The sequence below is a fragment of the Larimichthys crocea genome, chromosome XII, assembly GCF_000972845.2.
Source record: "Larimichthys crocea isolate SSNF chromosome XII, L_crocea_2.0, whole genome shotgun sequence".
Classification (NCBI taxonomy): Eukaryota; Metazoa; Chordata; class Actinopteri; family Sciaenidae; genus Larimichthys; species Larimichthys crocea.
The window spans coordinates 8315057-8335317 of record NC_040022.1 but is presented as its reverse complement, the minus strand read 5'-3'; the positions used below and the strand labels follow the sequence as shown (position 1 = coordinate 8335317).

Sequence of the window (20261 nt, the reverse complement as noted above, 5' to 3'; positions counted from 1 at the left end):
AAGAAATGGATGAATGTGTCGCAGCTTCCCTTCCCAGAAGATAATTCAAATGTGCACATGTGCATGAGGTGCACCGATTAACCCTATCAGAGCTCAGGAGTACAAAACATTCTGACCTAATCTCAACAGGAAACACATCAACATCCATTTTGATAATTCATTCATCTTGTAAGTCGGTTTTCAAGCCAAAATGTCAAAACATTTATCGGTTAAACAAATGTTCAGTTTTCATCAGTAATGAAATGAATTGTTAACAGTAGTCCCACATAACAGTGTGTGTGTCGAGTCCACATATCCTGACAATTATGGCTGTAATACGTGACATACATTATGTGTGCTGCTGTTAATGAGTTTAATATTGTCAAATAGAGCAAATTGATACAGATGCAGATTGAGTTTGTTGTGTTTATGCTGCAGGAACACACAGCATGGCAAAGCAGGGGAAGAGGAGAAAGTATCGCCCTGGTTGACTTCTCTAAACACTTAATGTAATATTCATTTGGAAAATCTCACTCTCTCCTATCTTGTAGAGGTCTTTACTTTGTAAACCACTTAAGCACACTTTCTTTAATTAATGAATGGGTCGTATAAGATGGTTTTCCTTTTCCACACAGTGAGATGAGGAGGGCACACACGACCTGGGGTCACTTCTTCTCTGAATCTTTAAACTGCTTTCTTTATTCAGTTACATTGCACACAAGTCCTGAAAACTTAAGAGAGACATACCATAAATTAAATTACATTAAATTACCTGAATCATCCTTTATGCACAATAACTAAATTCTAATTACATTGTGACGCTCGTCCTCTCATAGAAACTTTGACGTGGGACAGAATAAATTGGCAGTGATTTAAATTCTGAACAGTTGCGTCAAGCTGTGGACCACAGCAGGCTATTTTTGTCCTTATATTCATGTGTACTCCTCTGCACGTCAGCAGCTGAGCAGAATCAGTCAGATCGGTGCCAATGCTCAACCTTTCAATTCTCTGGGTCAGCATCCTGGAGATATGCCAGAAATTTCAGTTCCTCGAGACCATATGGGGTCTGTTTCTCCACAAACCACCTCGTTTCCTCTGTTCCCCCTACACCACTTCCTCCAGGGCTTCAACCTGACCCATCCTCATGTACATCATGTCATATGAAAAGCAACGCAAAAAGATTGAAGTCTCTGAGAGAGAGAGAGAGAGAGAGAGAGAGAGAGAGAGAGAGAGAGATGCTGCTACACTTCTATATATAAACAGTCAATACTTCCCAGAAAATGGATATTAAAGATTCAATGTATTTTATTTGTTCAAGATTATTGCCAAAAAAAATGTATAAAAGGTTAACAGGTTAAATAAAGCTGTGGTTTTATACAGTGTTACATACAACATAGCATGTCACATACTTTATTGTAAAACCTTAAATTAAATAATTTTATAGTAAGATACATTCACATACCAATGGACTTACAAATCTATATCTGGAAATGATTCCTCAAATATAAGAAAATTATTTGTCCCATGGTACAGCAGGATCACGGCAATAATGCATACATGATTATATAATAATGTAATCAAGAAATATGTATATGGTGGAACTGCGTATATATACAATATGTCATCTAACTTTGACCTGTTTATAGTCCAGTTGATGATTTTTTAGATTTTAATATGACATATTTGAACTGTAGTGCACATATTGCACCTGTTACCAGCCCACAAAAAGTAAATAAACAGTATCCAGTTTTGGAAAATGAATGCAGCTGTGGAGCGCACTAAAATCTCTTTTAGCATTTACTTTGCAACATCTTGAATCAATTTGTCAACCGTTTGTCTGACCACCGTTGTTTCATGTCCAACAGCAAATTTATAAAATTCAAAGTCATTAGCACGATCTGAGGTATCACACAGTTCAGACTCTTCACCACAATTCAATAGACACAACTACAGACATCAGTTCAACACTAACTAACCACATTTTCAATCAATTTGTTCCATTTGTTTATACAATCATATATTTCTAGGAAGTCACATCATGTTAAATCTATTTTAGAAGTCTGCTGAGTCAAATAGCAGCATCTCATACTTAACAGGGAAAGCAACATTAGATCATAATAATACAATACAGTGAATTCACAGACAAATTACTTTTTCATGCAGCTAATTAGCAGCAGCAAATGTGTTTTGAAGAAGCTGATTAAGTTTTCTATTATTAATGAAGAAATGTTGTGATTACTGTATCTGGCAAGTTGCAAAGATTTTGATCCTTAACAATATATTTTATGTATTTTCCACCCACATATCCAATGTTGCAAAACTACAGATGGGTCTGACATATGCATCATTTCTAGTTTTGTGTATGTGTTAGAGAAAATGTACCCGTATCTGTACTTCAGAGAGTTTGTGTGTGTGTTTACCTGTAGGTTATGTTGGACTGAAGTTATTAGCATAGCAAGAAGCCTCTATGTGCCATCATCATGGTGGGTACCCAAAGTGACAACCCCATCTTTATCTGACACATAACAACTTTCACGGAGAATTATTTTCCATATAATGAGTTCTAAATTTAAATTAAATTCCTTTATGGGGTGAGGTTGAGTCCATTCTGCATTTGTGATGATGAAGCTAATGTGGAAATTCTTGAGCAACCTGTCTGCTAAAAGGCTGATGAGGGAAGAAAAAAGTTCCCTCTTAGTTGAAGCATGGCAGGCAGGGGCAGCTGCAGGACTGACCCTGCCAAGGACAGAGAGCTTCCCATGCCTGTTCAATGCCGTAAAATGGGTCATTGAACAGCTAAATGGAGTCATTATGACTAGTAATTAAAAGAATACTGCTGAAGACTCCCAAACTCCCCTTTTCTCTTGGTTCCGCTGCTTTTTGTGTTGTCACGGGCCTTTGCTGAAAGGCAGCTGCCTTGGGCCACTTAAACTATCACCCCTTTCACTGGAATGCAAATAGCCGCCCTAGCAGCTAATTGAATTGCGTTATCTATTGTCCTCTCATTTACTGAAATTCAGCCATTTTGCAGATTTCCATTACTGATTGTTGGAGATTGAATTTTGCGTTTGCTTTTCATCTGATACAGCATGTCATACGCTCCGAATCACAAGGGATGAGAACACAGAATTGTTTCATTAGAGGAAGAGGAGTAATATGAATACTGATTGTGCAGTAATCTGGAGCTTGTCTTTCGCAGATATTAATATGTATGTAGGTGGGAAACTGCAGCCTTGCATCGTTGCATGGCTGAGGAGATTCGGTAAACAGAATCATAAAAGCAAATATGAAGCATGGATAAAAGATGAAGAAATCATGTTTTATTTTTATTTCGCGTATTGTGGCGAATACAAAAACGTTCGTCTCTCTTCAGTACAAAGCTTCTCTTTCTCTTTATTTTAACTTCCAATAAAAATGCATGAAGATGTGTGCATGCAGCCTCCCCCTAGGCCGTGTGTGCAGCACATTCTCATTCACTTTACGGTGAGTCATTAGGATGATAGGGGAGGGGGACTGATGTTTGATTAATTAGTAAAACTAACTTTGGCAAGACCGGAAACTGAAACAGAGGATTTCATTAGCTCGTGCTTGTTAGATAAGGTTAATGAGGTGGTTCCAATTCTGGAAAAAAAAGGAGAGAAAAAAGAACATTCATGCTGCTGAATTCATTTCAGAGACTGCAATGCCAAAAGAAGGTTATCCTCTTAAGAAGCAGCTTTTTATTACATGCTTCATTAAGACTGGCCTCCATGAATAGAATTTAACATGTTGACTTTATATGGCAATGTTATGTGTATACATACTGATTCACTTCCACCAAGTTGCTCAAAAACAAACCTCTTTATAGGAAATGACATTAATAATAACCTCTATCACTTGTTTTTTTCCTCAGAGTTCAGGAAGAGAAATCAGTGAACATCTGCACTGCTGGAGGACACCAGTGATGCTCTCTCACACTGAGGACTTCAACCCAGATTACAGAGGTGAGTGCAGTTATTTGGTACAGTATCTTGAGTAAACTGCAGCTCTGCACGCCCCCTAAGAGGATCAGAGAGAATCCATCACTAATCTTCTGGTCAATACACATGACAGTACAGTGCAGTGCCAAAGACAAGACACTCAAAGGACATGTCATCCCGAGAGTGGACCGTCCGTGCATCACTACCACTTGATTAATGTTGTGTTTAGGTTTCCATGATTCAGCCTCTGCATTTTCATTTATAAGAGTGTGTCGGCACCGGAAACTAAAATGTTTATTATAGGATTTAAAAGGCAATATGAAGTCTGGTTTGAATTTATGAAAATTTCTTGAATTGTAATTGTGAAAGAAAAAAAAACGTAAACCTATAATTTCATTCAATTCAGTAAGTTCATCATCTCTCTTCTTCTAAAGTGTTACTCGGTCTGCATATAGACGTAAAGACACAAATTGCTTTTTGACCATATCAAATTGTTACCCATCTATTGTTTTATCTATTTTATCAAGTTTCCTTTGAAAATCTATGTTTACAAGTTCAAAAAAAAGAAAGTTATTTGGACGTTTAACTGCCTAATGCTGTGAGAAAGCTTTTAAGCTTTTTTTAATTGAGAATTGAATTTCTTTCCACTGGTGATCAAGCAACAAATGAGTACTTTTGTTACTGATATATGTACAGTGACAGAAAGAGTGTGTGCACCCTGAACAATCAGTGCTACATGTAATCAGGGGGACATTCACATAAGGAACATAGCCTTCAAGTTTCATCACTCACTCACCACTCACCTGCACAACCTTTCCATTTAAGGGACTCACTATAGTTCCTCAGCTGGTCTGTCATGTAGAGCAGAGCAGATGGGGAGTGCTCTATGGCTTCATTAAGGCACACATCAGCAATGATAGACAGAAAAGTTTGCTCTTAATGTTACACTCTCCTCTTGCCATTTACTTGACTGTAGCTGATGGTGGACACTTTAAAACACTGGGATGGAAGATGGTATTATCAAGTAGTATTATCATTGCTGTAACTATATCTATAAGGAAGTAAGGAAGCTTGATATCTTGTGTTTACTTGTTTGAAAATGAATTTTAAAAAGCACAGGTGAATTGTAATCTTGTAGTCCTACAGACATCTACATTATAAAGAGCTTCTCTTTATTTTGTGCCTATTCAACAACTCTAATGGTGTGAAATTACCAATACAATCTTATTGTCATGCAGGTGTAGCTATAATCTTCTTTTGCTTAAAAAAATTTCCCGGCTAAAGAATGAAACTCACCAAACAGAGAGATGCAATCAAACAATGAGAGGGCCCCAAGAGAGGAATGTTAATAATGATCATGCTGGTGAAAGCTTTGTAGGAATAATAAAAGACTGATCTGAAAACAGTTTCTCAGGTTGCAGATAATGTATCAGTGGTTCATGTATCATCACCGAAATCAGCTTGCAACAAGACATTTAGTGTACAAGATAGAAAGCACTTGAATGGATATTGAATCTGCTGTTTTAGTGACATCGCGAACCAAAGAAATCCTCTTTAATAGAAAACATCAAAAATACAATAAAGTGTTTGTGTTCTAGTTCAGTGTATTTGATGTTTACATCATCGTTTTTTGTTTCAAATGGGATCAGCTGTTTTGGTGTCTTTTTTTAAACTAGAAGTTGAAAGACAGTCAGCCTTTGCGTTCGAGATCCATTTTATATATTCTTGTCAGTCATATACAAAAAAGCATGATTGGACAGACAACATCAACTCTCCAAATGGATACATCAAACATGAATTTGAGTGCTGGATCAGTTGAACGACTTTGATTTGATCCTTGCTGTCTTTCAAGTACAACCTATGGGATTTTTCTTATGTCAAACTGTTCAGAAATATTTCTACACCAGTTCTTAGGGTATAAATATGAAACCACATAATGCATAATAAGCGCAATGGGCCAATATATACGCACTAATTATTCCCAATCTAAAACTATTTTGGTGATGCATGACAGTGCAGCTAGGTTTTAACCACTGTCATTAAAACTGAAGATGTAGTGCTGCTGCTGGTGAGGTTGAAGTGACAAGTCTGTGGGTCCAGAGCTGGAGAGGGACCACAAAACTCCCAGTTTAATTATTTTATTTGAAAGAGTGTCCAGAGCAATATTCTTTTAGGGATCCTATATTTCCTAGTTCCCCTGCAGAGATATACTTTTAGTTCACTGATTTATACAGGATGTGTGCTAACGGAGGATTTTAGATCTAATGCAGGAACATTTTGGGATTTTTATCCTACATCTCTCTCTCAGTACATTTCGTCTGTGAGCCTACAAGTGTTCCAAGTTGGATTCACCAGACTCTCTTAATTGCACAAAGTTGAAATAAATGTACCCATATCGTACCAGCTATCTGTTTACGAAGAGATCTTTACCATAATCAATGCCCTTGAAAATGGCCAAACGTGGCTATGTGTTCCTGTTTCTGTTGTGGGTTTCACTCACAAAAATGAGAGGAGAGCAACGTAAGAGTAAAAACAAAGAATTTCGCACCACAAAGTTTCAGGTGCTGCTGTCAGAAATCATCAGAAGCATATAAAATGTAGTAGTGTCAGTAGATCTGTAATAGTTCAGCTGCCAACATGTCATCAGAGCAGCGCCATGCTATAACAGAAATAAAGAGGGAACAGTTTGATATGAAGTCTCTCTAAAGTGGTATGAGAGCCAGTCAAGGGGATACAACAGTCACAGAGATATTAGACTGGATGATATTATAGCCTAAAGTAGAAGATGTTACACTGTTGGTTGCAACAGAAGATGATATTGGACAGTAACCTGCATAGGGACGCTGAGGCAGTTGTTGCAGTGAGAGAATTTTCCTAATAATACAAAAGTGCATAAGTTGGTGTGCCAAAATAAAATATAATTAAATAAATTTAAAAAAAAATACATCTGAGTAAATTGGCAAACCACAAGGATTATGATCTGGTTCAAAGAATATTAATTTTGCATTAAGTCTCTTGAAAGGCCCAGTGTGTAACATTTAGTAGGAGTATTTATTGGCTAAAATGGAATTTAATATTCATAAGTATGTTTTCATTAATGTATAATCACTGTAAAATAAGAATCATCAGGTTTTCGTTACCTTAAAACGAGTCCTGTGATGTTTCTACAGTAGCCCAGAAGAGACAACAAGACTGGCTCTAGGTATGGCCTTTCATGCATGGAACGAAAGGTGAGGTGAGGGGGTTGCATTCTGCAGCTTCTAAGATGCCTAGATGGCATAAAATCCTACACATTGGCCCTTTGTTTGAGTTCATGTGAGTATTTGTCATTAAAATTCTGTTTTACATGTAAAATCTATATAAATTTGCAGTTAGTTAACATCATAAAGTCATTGATCCCAATGATGGTCATTCTCCCATTAAGCTTTATCCCCTATCAAGCTGCATGGTGCCAGCTACTCGGTCAACTTGGATTCCTAATTGATGGCACTAGAGAAGAGTTATTTGAATGGATTACCGTAAAGAGCATAATGGATTAGCCTGGGAGAGACATGGATCCCGAGGGAGCCTTAAATTGGTCACATAAAGTGATTATAAAACATCCGTATGGTTGGCAATTATTGGGCTCACTTCTCATCAAAGGCTTTAACCCTTCCTCATCATTTGCTCAATGCAGTGATATCACTTTGGCCTGTTACACCTCACGTTGGCTGCAATGTGTGTGTTGGCTGCGGTGGTGTTTGTTGTTGCCCAAATGATCAATGAGCCTCAGGATGGATGGAACTGGCTATAAATATAGGATTGCCAAATGTAGCTGCATTGATGGCTTAGTTATTAGGACGTCAAGCTGGTAACACATGGTGACTATATAAAACCAACCTATCTTTTGTTATTCACTATGCTCTTTTAGGCAAGATCAATGCAGCATAGCACACTCTCCATGGCAGCACAATCCATATTTAAAAGGCTAAATGGCTGGTTTACACTTCTTGATTAACGATTCATGTGATTACATTATTACTGGGAACTGCAGTGCACAATCAGAATAAAAGAAAATCCAACATAGTTCCCCCTCAGTGGTTCTGTTGTCGTTCCCTATTGGTGCGTTTCCCAGAATTGAACTTATCCAATTGCCTTTCCAGGGCTGTCATCAGTCCTAATGTACTGTAATTTTTTAGTGATCGCTTTATTCACTTGATGCTCTCTCAGTCCATTAATTCCTGGATGAGAGATACTTCTATCAGAAATATGGCCACTTTAACATTAAAGGCATTGCCCCTGTAAAAGATGAGCGACACAAATCAGATCAAATACGTCAAATATGTCTACAGTAAACATCGTTTTGAGTCGGTCAGTGACTAAAACCTCAACGTTATTTGTGAAACAAATAAATTAAATTGAAAAAATAAATAAAAAATGAAAAAAAAGTACTTTAGATGTCTGCATGATGGACTTTTCTTGTGATTAAATGCTTAATCCTCATTTTATGTATGTTGGCTGTATGTCCCTTATTATTATAAATAAGGCCCCAATACAAAATTAAGTTAAGTTAAAGAATAATTACAGCTCACAGATTATGTTTTATGATAAATACATTTAAAATAGCTCAAATAGATTCCAGTGTTTGTGTGACACAAAACTATAAAGCCAGTCAACACACAGCCAGGTTTTATAGTATCATCTCCATTACTTTAATCAAATCCTATACTTTGTTAATAGAGACTTGCACAGGCAGCCAAGCTGTGACTTAGCAATAAGAAAGGCAATCATGGAGAAAATGAATGAGAGCTAAAATAGGGCTACATACTTTTGACAGACAGCTGTCACCCATTCATTACAGACACCCTAATGATTTTTTTTTCCCCATACCACTGATAAAGTGCTGTGGCACTTTTCTCAGCACGACTTTTGTCAAATCATGACACCTCAGTTCTTCCATCTTATTACATGCCATTCAGTCAGTCAGAACACAGAAGACAACCCCTCTAGCATGTATTAGAATTGTCAAAAATTAAATTAATACAATAAAACAAAGACAGCCTATGCTCAAAGCACATGTTTTAAAACACAGATTCAATGTGTTCTTAAGTGTGAAAAGGAGATAATTGAGCCTCTGGCTTAACGCCTGGCGAGAAGGATTAAAAAGCAGAGGTCATTCCCCTTTAAAGAAGGATCTCTGGCCATCTGCCTTTATGTGTCCTCTTGTCACAAGCCGTAGTCCATTTTTGTCATGTCTTTTTGACATTTACGATTTGATTTGTAAGACATTTATGGGCTTAAAAATAAAGCATATTGGATTAGTATTAGATAACAGACCAAAACATGGTGGGTGAGATTTGACTTTTGATGAGCATGTACCATTATCCGTGACCTCAATTGTTCGCCATCGTACATTAAGCAAATGTTATGTGACTCACTATTTATAATAAGGAGCTAAAACCGATGTGGAAATTGTCTCAGGTACATAAGCTTCCTATGGTTTAAAATATAACAAGATTGCAGAGGTAGCAGGCTACGCAAATGAGAAAAACTGTCAGCACCATCATTTTGAATGCACAGCATCACTTGATAAACCATTTGTAGGCACTCATTTTAATGTGTCTCACATTAATGTGTGACTCACATCCACTGTTATTTCTCCCTACTTTTTTTGCCATCTCTTTGTGACTACGATATAAAATATTATCTATAATTTCTATCATAACCTTCAAAGTTTGTCTATTTCTATTTAGCAGGAAGTGACCTCACCATTTGAGGATTTATTTATGTTTGATGATGTATGTTTTCCATTGCCTCTGTGCTTCTTTATTCCTTTATCATTTTATAAAGATAACACTAAAGCTGAAAATTGCATCTGAGATGGATTATAGATTAGTATAGGAGTCGGACTGTCCAACTTGGGCGGTAATGTGTCAGGATTGTTGCAGAATCCTGACAAAGAATCACTCATCCAGTGTGTTTTGAAAACCTAGTGTGAATGTGTAATAAATCCTGAATCCTGCTGATATGAGTAAATTATCCAATAACGCTGTCAGTGTTTCATTTATCCACATCACTGACATCAGTTGTCTCCAACTGCGTGTACGAGATTCAGCTTCGCTGTACAGCAGGTGCGTTTACTTATTAATTCACCTTCAGCAAGTGAGAGAATGAAGTGATTAAGTCAACAGATGTAATATCTAATACCTGTATCCACACAGCTGTGGGTGTTTCATGACTTCCATGTACAATAACATCATTCCTACAAGAGTGAGGTTCCTGTGTCCAATAATAAACAGACGTGCACACAAACAAAACTGCTGCATTAGCCACTAAAATCGACTGCATTTCATTGTACTGTCTCATCTTCTTAGTAGGTTATGACATAGATGACATTTATTGACTAGACACCCTTGAGTGCAAAGGGCAATGCAGACGAGGAGCATCCGTGAAAGAGAGTTAATTGTTTTAGAGGATTTGTTTTTGTATTGTTTCTGATAGAACCTGCTGTTTAAAGCCTCATTAACACATTTGCTTCTTTAAATAGGGAATGATTGTAATTTAGAAAAAATCTGTACCGGGTGGTATGCTGTTCTGAAAAAAAAAAAAAAATGAACGACATTGTTGTGACAACTACAGCGTTACGTGCGAGAGCTACTTGAGCATAGGGTGATTTCTGTACCACTGTTTACTATGTAATATATACACACCACTATCTCTCCTTTGTGAAGAAACTTTTTCAAAGACTAAAAATCAAATGCTCCATTTCTGTGTGCATGTGTGGTAGTAAATTCAAATGGACAACAGCAATAAAAATGCAAATTCTGACAAAATGGTATCAGAGAATTTTTGCCCGTTTAATGTCCATTAGCATTTAAAGCATTTATTTGTTGCATCCTCCAACCAACCAACTGGGATAAATGTCAACCCCCTGGTCCAGCTGTCATCTTGTGTTCAGATCTCAAGTCTACAGTTCGCTTTCTGTGGTGCACCAAAGAACCTTTCACTCCTTTGATAGCCAAGCACGAGCTCTCTGTTGAATCCTCTGCACCTTATTGAGCCTGAGAGAATTTGTCCTGTCAGAAACAATAACTTTCCCTTCAAGGAAGAGACAGTTTTATTTCTCAGCAAAGCCATCGCGCAAGGTGGCCGTTTCCATTTGCCTCCCCCGTGTTTCCTTTCATTTCAACACAAATTCGCAAATCATAGATGGATCAAATTGCAGCACCAGATAAGTCAGACTTTTTATCACATCCTTGTCGATTGATTTTTTACATTTTTTTTCCTCCTGTCACCTTGTCCAACTGTAATACTCCTTTAAAAAAAGAGCTCAGACTGTAGGTTCAGAAAGGAACATAAAGTTATTATTCCCCCTCAGATTAGATGATAATCAGCTGATCTCCCTGAACACCAACTAAACAGCCACGCACCTGCTCAAATGACAGACTAATGTATTGACATTCCTGCTTCATGAATCTGACCAGCACAAGTTTAAATGCAGCACCGCCCACCACCTATACTGTATATATTTAACTGCTTTTTCCATCATTAGTCGACAAATGCCCATCATGCGTTAAACACCACCCACCACCCCAGTCTTTACCTACATTCAGTTGTACGCAGTGCTGCAGCTGCTTTCTGCTGACAATTGCAATTTCTGCTGGTGACTACTGTTCAACTCCTCTAGCCAAGCCCATTCGTGAGGTTAATCTTTCTACTATTATTTAGGACAATGGAGTTCTTACAACAGGATCATGTATTTATAAAAAAGATATAATGAGAATGTTTCTGAGAGTGTATTTAAATAAATCTCAAAGCATCATCTTGTTTTTAATCATAAACTTACATGTACACTTGTGCAAGGTGCCAAACTGAGAATTTTAAATATAGCCCAAAGTGCTGACACAGCTATATATTCTGTTACTTTGGTTCCTTGGTAAATTTACAGTTTGATCCATTTACCAGAACCCAAATTTATATTTTAAACCCTGCAGTTGCAAAGTCAAATACTGAGCTTCCAGCAGGTTATGTCAATGGGATTTGTAGCAGCTCAGTCCAAGAAGAAAGAAAATACACCACTGAAGGGCTCCAAAGACTAAATGGCTCATAATGTCAGAATGTTTTACAGATTCCTACATAATCTAGTATATAGTGTTAAATGTTTTACATTTTGGGAGGAAAATGTCCCTGTATAAAATTACAGACAGAATGCAACAACACCAGAATGCACTTTCTGTTTTAATCAGCTGTTGTGTGGTATCAGTCCCTGGAAATAGAAAATTCTGATATATTTACAACACACTGAAGATGTTTTCCACAATAGCACCTTTCCACTGCTCCCAACTGCTTACCAATATGCGTTCAGTCATATTTTTGTGCATCGTTGTGACTCTATAAAGATGTCCATGAATAAATCTGAGACACAGTGCGGCATACCTTTAAAACAACATGCAGACACACGCTGATAAAACGGCATAGCCTGCACGCTGAAAGTCGCCAGTGATCTCTAGCTTCACATTAGTTCAGGCAGACACAGAAGTCATTTTACTGTCACGCGTTCCTGACATCCTCCATTCTGCTTCCACAACCTGCAGCCTCTCTCACAATGGGCTCTCCATATTAATATTTGGCACTCTTAAAGCACTGAGCTCTCCATCCTCGCTGCCCCACTGCTGCAGACATTCAAAATTTAACTCCCTCCGCCTCCCTCCCTCCTGCTTTGGCATTTCATTGTATGTGAATTTATAATGTTGTGATATGTTTATGTTCATTAAATTTCAGGCTTGATGATTGTGAGCATAGGGACAGTCTATGTCAAACATTACCTCCAAACTAAAATGCATATTGCTGTAATAAATGATTTGGGGCAATTAGCGTAAATCCATGTAAGAAGATAAAACTGTAAAATTCCCTGCAAACCCAGCTAACTATTCAAGATGGAGATTAATTGAGTCTCACAAGCCTATCTCAAAGTGATAATGTCCTCTTCCTAGACGTGTCAGATAGTCTGTGGGGTCAGACAGATATAAGCATTCAGCACAGGAAACGGCTGCTCTGCTGTTCACAGCTTGTCAGTCAGAACACTGAGGCAAGTTGACCTGTCAGTCATGCTCCTGCAGCAGAGCATAATTGAATTAGCTCCAGTCACTTTCTGAAGGTTAATTGGTGGGGGGAAACCTTGGCTGAGCATGCTGGAGTAATTGACCATATTAAAAAGGAATTTCTTATCACAGCTTTTGTCCTCACATTTGAATCAATTATAATCAGATATCAATTCCCTAAGCATAAGACATTACTAAAATTATAAAGACGTTGATACCCAGAAATCCTGTAAAAATCTGCCCGAATAATGACTTTTCCATAACTTTCTGTCACACTCAGGGCTGCACAGTAGCTCCCATTTTAGTTCGACATGTCATGAGTCAGCAGCTAGAGACATTGCTGGCAGATGCTTTGGCTTGGAGGCCAAAATAACGTGCCGAGTTGATGGTCATTTGATGGCCTGGAAAATTGCATTTAAACCTTCAGGTGCTATTCCAAGTTGTATCTTACTCTCAAACGTACAGAATTAAATTAAACTCTACTTTGCTCCTGTCCCTTTGATAAATGCTTTCTATAGCCCAGTTGCTTTTCTCCTTGTTCAGTATGCGTCGCGTGGAGCTGAACTCATACAGCCCGTGCCGAGATCACAGCATTAATGCTGAAGAAAGAGCCGTGGAAGGTGGCAGGGGATGCACTTTTCTGCTTTCTTGTTCTCTGCTAACTATTGTGCCTGGCTGCTTTAATTCTCCTGCAGCGTTTCCACTGATGCATCTGTTTCTATCAGTGCGGTGTGATTCCATGTCATTTTCTATGGCTTATCATCTTTATAAGAGGTGTCACCCAAAGTAGAGCTTTTAGTTTGTAATGAGATTTTTTGCTCTCGTCTGCTTGAATCGCACTAGGTCATGAGCCTGCTGAAGGACTCTTGATACACTGAAGAACAATAGAGTGAGATATTGGGAATTTACAAGAGATGGCAGGGCAGTAAGTCATTTAAAGTTTTACAAAGTATGACACCTGTGTGGAATACCAAGTGATAAGTGCGCTGAATGTAACTTTCCAATAAACCAAGAGGCAGTTCAAAACTCAAGTTGCCCATGCATATCTGTAACTTCCCACCTTTGCACTCGAGTCTTTAATTGCCCAGAAAGGACCTGTTATTTGACATTTAGCACTAATGTATCATCAGCATTAATTGAGATCAACCCACGCTTCAGCAATACCTATTATGCTAATGCTAATGTGCACCTAATTAGCAGAAACCGGTGCTAATTGGCAGCAAGAAGATGTTATTTGTCCTTGATTTATCTCTGCAAAACTTCAATGAATCTAGAACGTCAGATTACTGTGGCCCATAACAACAATATCTGTGTTTCTTTAAAAAAAAACAGTTGACGCAAGAGGAGCAATGGGAGACATCAATTGTGTTTATTCAGTTCAACACAGTTTTTATATTTCTTCTTAAAATAATCTTTTTTTTTCTCCCACATTTATATTAATCTTTCAGATCTTTTTCAAGCCACCGTTGCAGCACGCGGCACTCGCATATTAAACTACCAAGATAATAATAATATGTAAGTCTGCGTCTCACTTAGACAGAAATAGCTTATTTACTAAGTACCGCTGTAAAGTCATAATGTGCGTATCAGTAGCTCTAATGCCATGAATAAAGCAGCCTGTCCACCATAAATGAAAAAAAAAAAAACGTTTCCAAGTGTTCTCAAATACCCTATATTATATAACTCCACGTACAGTATCTTATCACTACATTTATCACTTTATTTCAGCCTCAGGAGGTCATATTAAGATAAATACTGTGCTGAAAGCTTCTGGCTTCATTTTATATGAGGCGGCAACTCCAATTGTCATGTGGGAATAGAAGGCTTTGTCTGGAAAACAAATGACTTCAGTGCATCGAGGTGGCATACAATACTCCTTACTTATACGAGAAGTATAAGTAACTAAAAACTCCATCTGCCGTACTAACTCCAACAAGTATATCACTGAAACAATAAAAAGTGCTGAACTTTTAGCAAACAGTATTCAATGAAGACAGTTCCATCAATTCTATTCCAGGCAATATTCCCTGAGTAATTAATGTATGAGTTTAATATCCTCTGATATAACCCAAGCATATGTGCCCTCGTCCACTCTTTCTCCAAAGCAATTCAGTACCTCATTGAGCACAATGTTTTCCTTCCCAAGAGAAGTAGTTCCATTTCAACTCAATTGATTCTCCACTTCTGGTTTCCCATCTTTACTTCTTTTTTTTCCATTCTTCCCAACAAGAAGTGCATGCATTTTCAATGACATCAAATAAAGGGCAGTCATTGGTATGGATGAGGAGGGTCCTCAGAGATTGAGGCACCTTCAACATCACAAAGCACAAGATAGGAAGCTCGGGGAGAAACAAGAAAAAGCAGGACCCCAAAGTCAAAAAACAAATCCTTTGATATCATGCTTTTCTAGACACTTGGAGGTAGAACAGAAAAATAGTAATTTAGTATGCACGGTGAAAATTGTTTGGACAGACACTGACAAACAGAAGGGGACTGAAAGGCAGAGATAGCCGGGGAGGGAGGTGAGCTGCTGTCTTGTTGGTTTGCATACAATATACGATTGTTCGTGGGGAAGGAGACACAGTTTCAAGATCTGTTTTCTCTCAATGTGGCGTTATGGAGCTTCTGTCAAAGGTTGCCTTGAAGCACTGGCTCTTGAGTCGGGCGATGCAGCACTCCAGAGGCTTTGTACGATAGGAGACGACTCTTTTGTTTCACATTTAAAGACATGGAGAGCTACTGCAGCTGAAACATTCACCTTAAAGTACTATAACCTGTCACTATCACACCTACTTCAACCCTCTGCTTTAAGGCCATATCAGCTCTTGACTCATAAAAGTAAAATTCTTTGCTTACTCTTTGCCTTTCGTTGCTTCTTTGAAAGATCAACCTCCTTTTCTCCACATTTAGAGCTGCGTTTCTGTTGTCTTTGTTTTTCATTTAAAAAAAAAAAGAAAAAAAAAGGACCAATGGTTTACTGAGTGCAAGTATGACGAGGCCCCGAGCAACTGGAACAGAAATTTACAAGGCTGTGTTTGAATCATTCTTCAACAGCAGGGTTTCAATAGGTTATCCACAGAAGAGGAAAAGAAAAAGAAAAGCCTTCATTACCTAGTGCATAAAGCCTAAATGGAAAAGAGACTGGCTGGAATGGCTGCCTGTGTCTGATAGGGGAATATACTCAGCTCTGATGCCTTAGGTGTTCTGGCCTGCTGCACTCAGGGCTAGCACTGGACCATACAGATTGCTACCATTATGGAAAGTGGGTCTGTAGTGGTAAATAGACCTAAGCTCTCATAAGGAAACTTACACTGCTGGATGCCTTAGGCTCATCTGAAGATCCAAATGTACAGTACAATGCGATTTGCACGAAAACAAAGCACTAACAAATTATTTCAATGTAGTTTGTTGCAAGTCAACCCTGCAGGCATTGTTTTTTGTTGGCATATGCTGTGGATTCACTGGGACATGTGTGCAAGAGTTAAGATACGGTGTTTGAATGCAAAATCTGCTTTTTTTGTCACGCTACAGTATCACCTACCAGCGTAAGCATGACTGTGTATTTGCGTTTCCTCTAACAAGGGGAACTAGCCCGGCTGTAATTTATGCATGGTTTTCAGTTGTGTGGCAGTGAATCAGTTGGAGGCTCGCTAGAGTGAGTCACTGTGGACAAACAAAACACAGCCAATGCATTCTAAATGAGAGGAGACTTCTCAGCTTTAACTTAAACTACCATTTAGCCGCTAAAGGATCTTGCACCAATGTCACGCTGTGAGCAAGTGGAGGTCAGGTCAGAAGAGCTCAGTATCTGCCGTGCGGTATTTGCAATAAAGGTCAGGGACTGGGGAATAATAACAAGACGTTTTTCTTTAAGAAATCCTTTTTGCAGAGCGGTATTTTTCATATTCATTTCATGGAACATTTGATTTGCAGCCCCTTTCCTCCCAGGAGCTTTGAGAGTGTTCTTTTCTTCAATGCTCCTCTGCCACTGCTCTTTTGTCGTCATGAAGGTGGTTTTGTAATGGCAGCCTTTGGCGTTCTGTTCCAGTGTCCTCCATCACAGCGTTTATGTCTCCTCTTTATCTCTACTTGAATAGCTGACCAGTGCTTTTACTTGATCATCTCAGCCCAATTGCAGATAATGTCTCAGTGCGAATCGGGGGAGAACTGCAATTAAAAAAAAGATTTTAAAACGTTTCTATGCACCAAAATTGCCTTTCATTTGTGTTGTCTTTTACGCGCTTTTGAATTACACTTTTAAGTGTGTATGGACACAGCCTTGCAGAAAGCTGTACTTGCAAAGGACTGAAATTCAGTGACAGGGTCTCCATTCAGATGTGGAACTCTGTCACACTCATATTGAAAAATATCAGAGTTTATTGAAGACAGCTTTTGCATCCACCACATAGCAAAACAACTTGATGTACTAGGCATTCATTTACCTTTAACTGATAAAGTAGCAATGGAAAAGCAGAAATAATGAATTGTCGAGAAGACATACCAGCTTTCCCATCCACAGTCAGTGTATGGAATATAAAGCATGGGCCAAACTATGAGTTACAGATTTACATACAATGTAATCTTAACCTCTGGCCCAACAAAAATCTATATTAAAAAATAAATAAATCTAAATATATGAAACATACAAATCTTTACAATACACTTGTAATACAATTTGTACTAAGTAATACAATGTGCCAGTGTATCAGTTTATCAGGGTGCAGAAGAGTGAACGTTCTTGAACATAATTCATTATTATTATTCTGATGAAAGAAAGACTTTTAACATAACATGTAGGTCGTTGTCTGGCTCTTTGGGTTTGTTTCTGTATATAAAATGTGGAAAACACAGACTCCTACACTCAGCATTTGTAAGAAAGATAAAAATTCATATTTGATTCAGGACCTCATAATTGAGCTACAGTAACAATCCAAGAAGTAGTGTAGTGCATGCATATCATGTGCTAACCATAATTTATCTGCCATAAATACCACCTTTACCTAACCTTGCCAAACTTTAGCTGCCACGAACATGCAATTTTAAAATGTTGGCACTAAATGTTAAAAACCTAATCAGGGGTTTTGCAGAATTATCATACATCAATGGTCCTAGAGATTGTATTCACATACTACTAATCTGCAACAGCAAATGTTTCCTCAACAGAACGAGTGTTAAATTAACATATCCTTTCTGTGACATTGGAATGTATTTGTTTTTCTTACAATATCTGTTAATATACACCAAAAAATCTTCTTTAAGGTTATGTTCAGGCATTTGAATCCCTAGAGAGAGATTGTGGTGTTGGTTAAATAATAGTGATTCAAAGCATGACACAGGACATGTTCCTTTATTAACATTTAACTAAAACCACAAATGTGTCCACAGCTTAAGTGCTTTTGTTGCTTAAACCTAACCACACAGTACTCTAAGTCCTGAGCCTTGTGCACCAACTCCGACCATCTCCCTACAACCTGAGTGTGGTAACTTTGGACTTGACTGCTTTACCTGAAAAATGTTGCCACTGAATATATTTTGAAAATCAATTATGTTTCTCTTAAAATTTATTTTGCAAATCAAATCAGTAGCATATGAACGTAACAGTCACAATAGTGACACTTGAGATAACTGGTGCTGGTCCCTGGTTGATACCCATCCTATTTAGTGTCAAATAAAGAGGACACATTAGTGATTATGTTTCAGTGCAGACACTTGTATGCCCATGTATAATGAGGAAAACCGCAATACTAAACACAGGAAAAGGTCAAATGACAGCAGGAATAACTCAGTTGTCAGGTGGTGTTTTCAACTTGAAATATATTTGTATATACATAAACTGTCACATTTACACTATGTTCTAACAATGACTGTCCCTGTTGCCATGAGTGCCATGTCACACAAAACACAAAACACCTCCTTATCCTGTCCCTCTCTACAAGGCAGCCTATTTTTGTGTGTGTCAGAGGCAGGAATGGTGACAAGAATAGATTATAACACATATCAAGACCTGCAGGTTGATGTTCCTGTTGCCCACTCATTTCCAGCATATTCCAATTATAATAATTAATTACAAATTCGCGTTTATTATAAATAGTAGTCTCTGTTTAACTACTTCATAATATAAAAAAATATTCATCACTGTTATTATTTCTGTTATTTGTTGACATGTAAATATTATGGAAATGAAATCTGACAGCAAAGGAAATACTTTAAAATAGTAGGAGTAGTGTTTACATCAACATAATTGTATTGTAACAATAAAACAATTGCTGAATTTGATTTCAAAGTTATATAAAAAAAAATCTAAATTGGCTTAAGAAACAATTAAGGTTGTGCTAATTAAGTCATATTGAGTGACGATATTTCGAGATAAAAATCTGATTGTCATAACAAATTTAGTTTTATACACAATTCTTTAGTTGAGCATAAACATCCACTTGCTGCATGTTAAAATCAATCCGACAAATAGATTTAAAAGACAATATTGGTGTCTGCAGTCTTTTTCAACCACTACTGCATACCTGTGCAGCAGGCAGCGTGATATGTTTTTTAATTTCCTTGTCAGCAGCAGTACATTGACCTGTAATAATGAGTGATTTGGTGATATAACAGAGTGAGGTTGTGCTCTGAATCCATCTACTGAAAGAACTATAATCTCTACACTTTAAATCAACACAAAGTAACTTTTAAAAGACAAAATAGCACTTTCATTGTTTTTAATTTAAAGTTAAAAACATAAGTAAGAAAAACACAACCTTGGGTTTTACTGCTATAACCTTACCAGCTTATAGTGGATAATGATAGCAAACTTTTGATACATACTGTATAGATGTGAAAGTGACATTAAAGAGTCAGTTTGCTGACTTTATGCCTCCTGTGGACTGCACAAACAGAACAAATAATCATGTTCAAAAGCACACAGTGTTTGTGAAGATGTCATCTTTTTGTATTTGCACAAGATCCAGTAATCACATTTTGTGTACGATTTCTCTTTTCTCTTGTAGACACGGTGCTCAAAAAGATTTAAATTTATCCACCCAAAGTGTTGTTTCATGTGGTGTTAGTTAATTGATTTAATGCAGCTTTGTAACATTGGCCTTTTTCAAATGCATCTGACAGTCCTCAGGTTAATTACGTGAAAACAGGGACACTGCTTTTTCGAACCTGTCATGTAGTAATCGGCCAACAGTTTCCCTAAATTGCAGTCTGCCACAGGGACTGCAAACACCTCTTAAATTGTGTACAA

General features: G+C 37.7%; 1 protein-coding gene across 1 annotated transcript in view; it reads left to right on the top strand.

Moving 5' to 3' along the window:
- The window catches only part of elfn1a (extracellular leucine-rich repeat and fibronectin type III domain containing 1a), a 65929-nt gene that overhangs the window by 38909 nt on the left and 6759 nt on the right, over positions 1–20261 (top strand). Inside the window, exon 2 of the mRNA XM_019261927.2 lies at positions 3872–3962. The gene's annotated coding sequence lies outside the window, so the exon portion shown is untranslated. The remainder of the gene's footprint in view (positions 1–3871; positions 3963–20261) is intronic.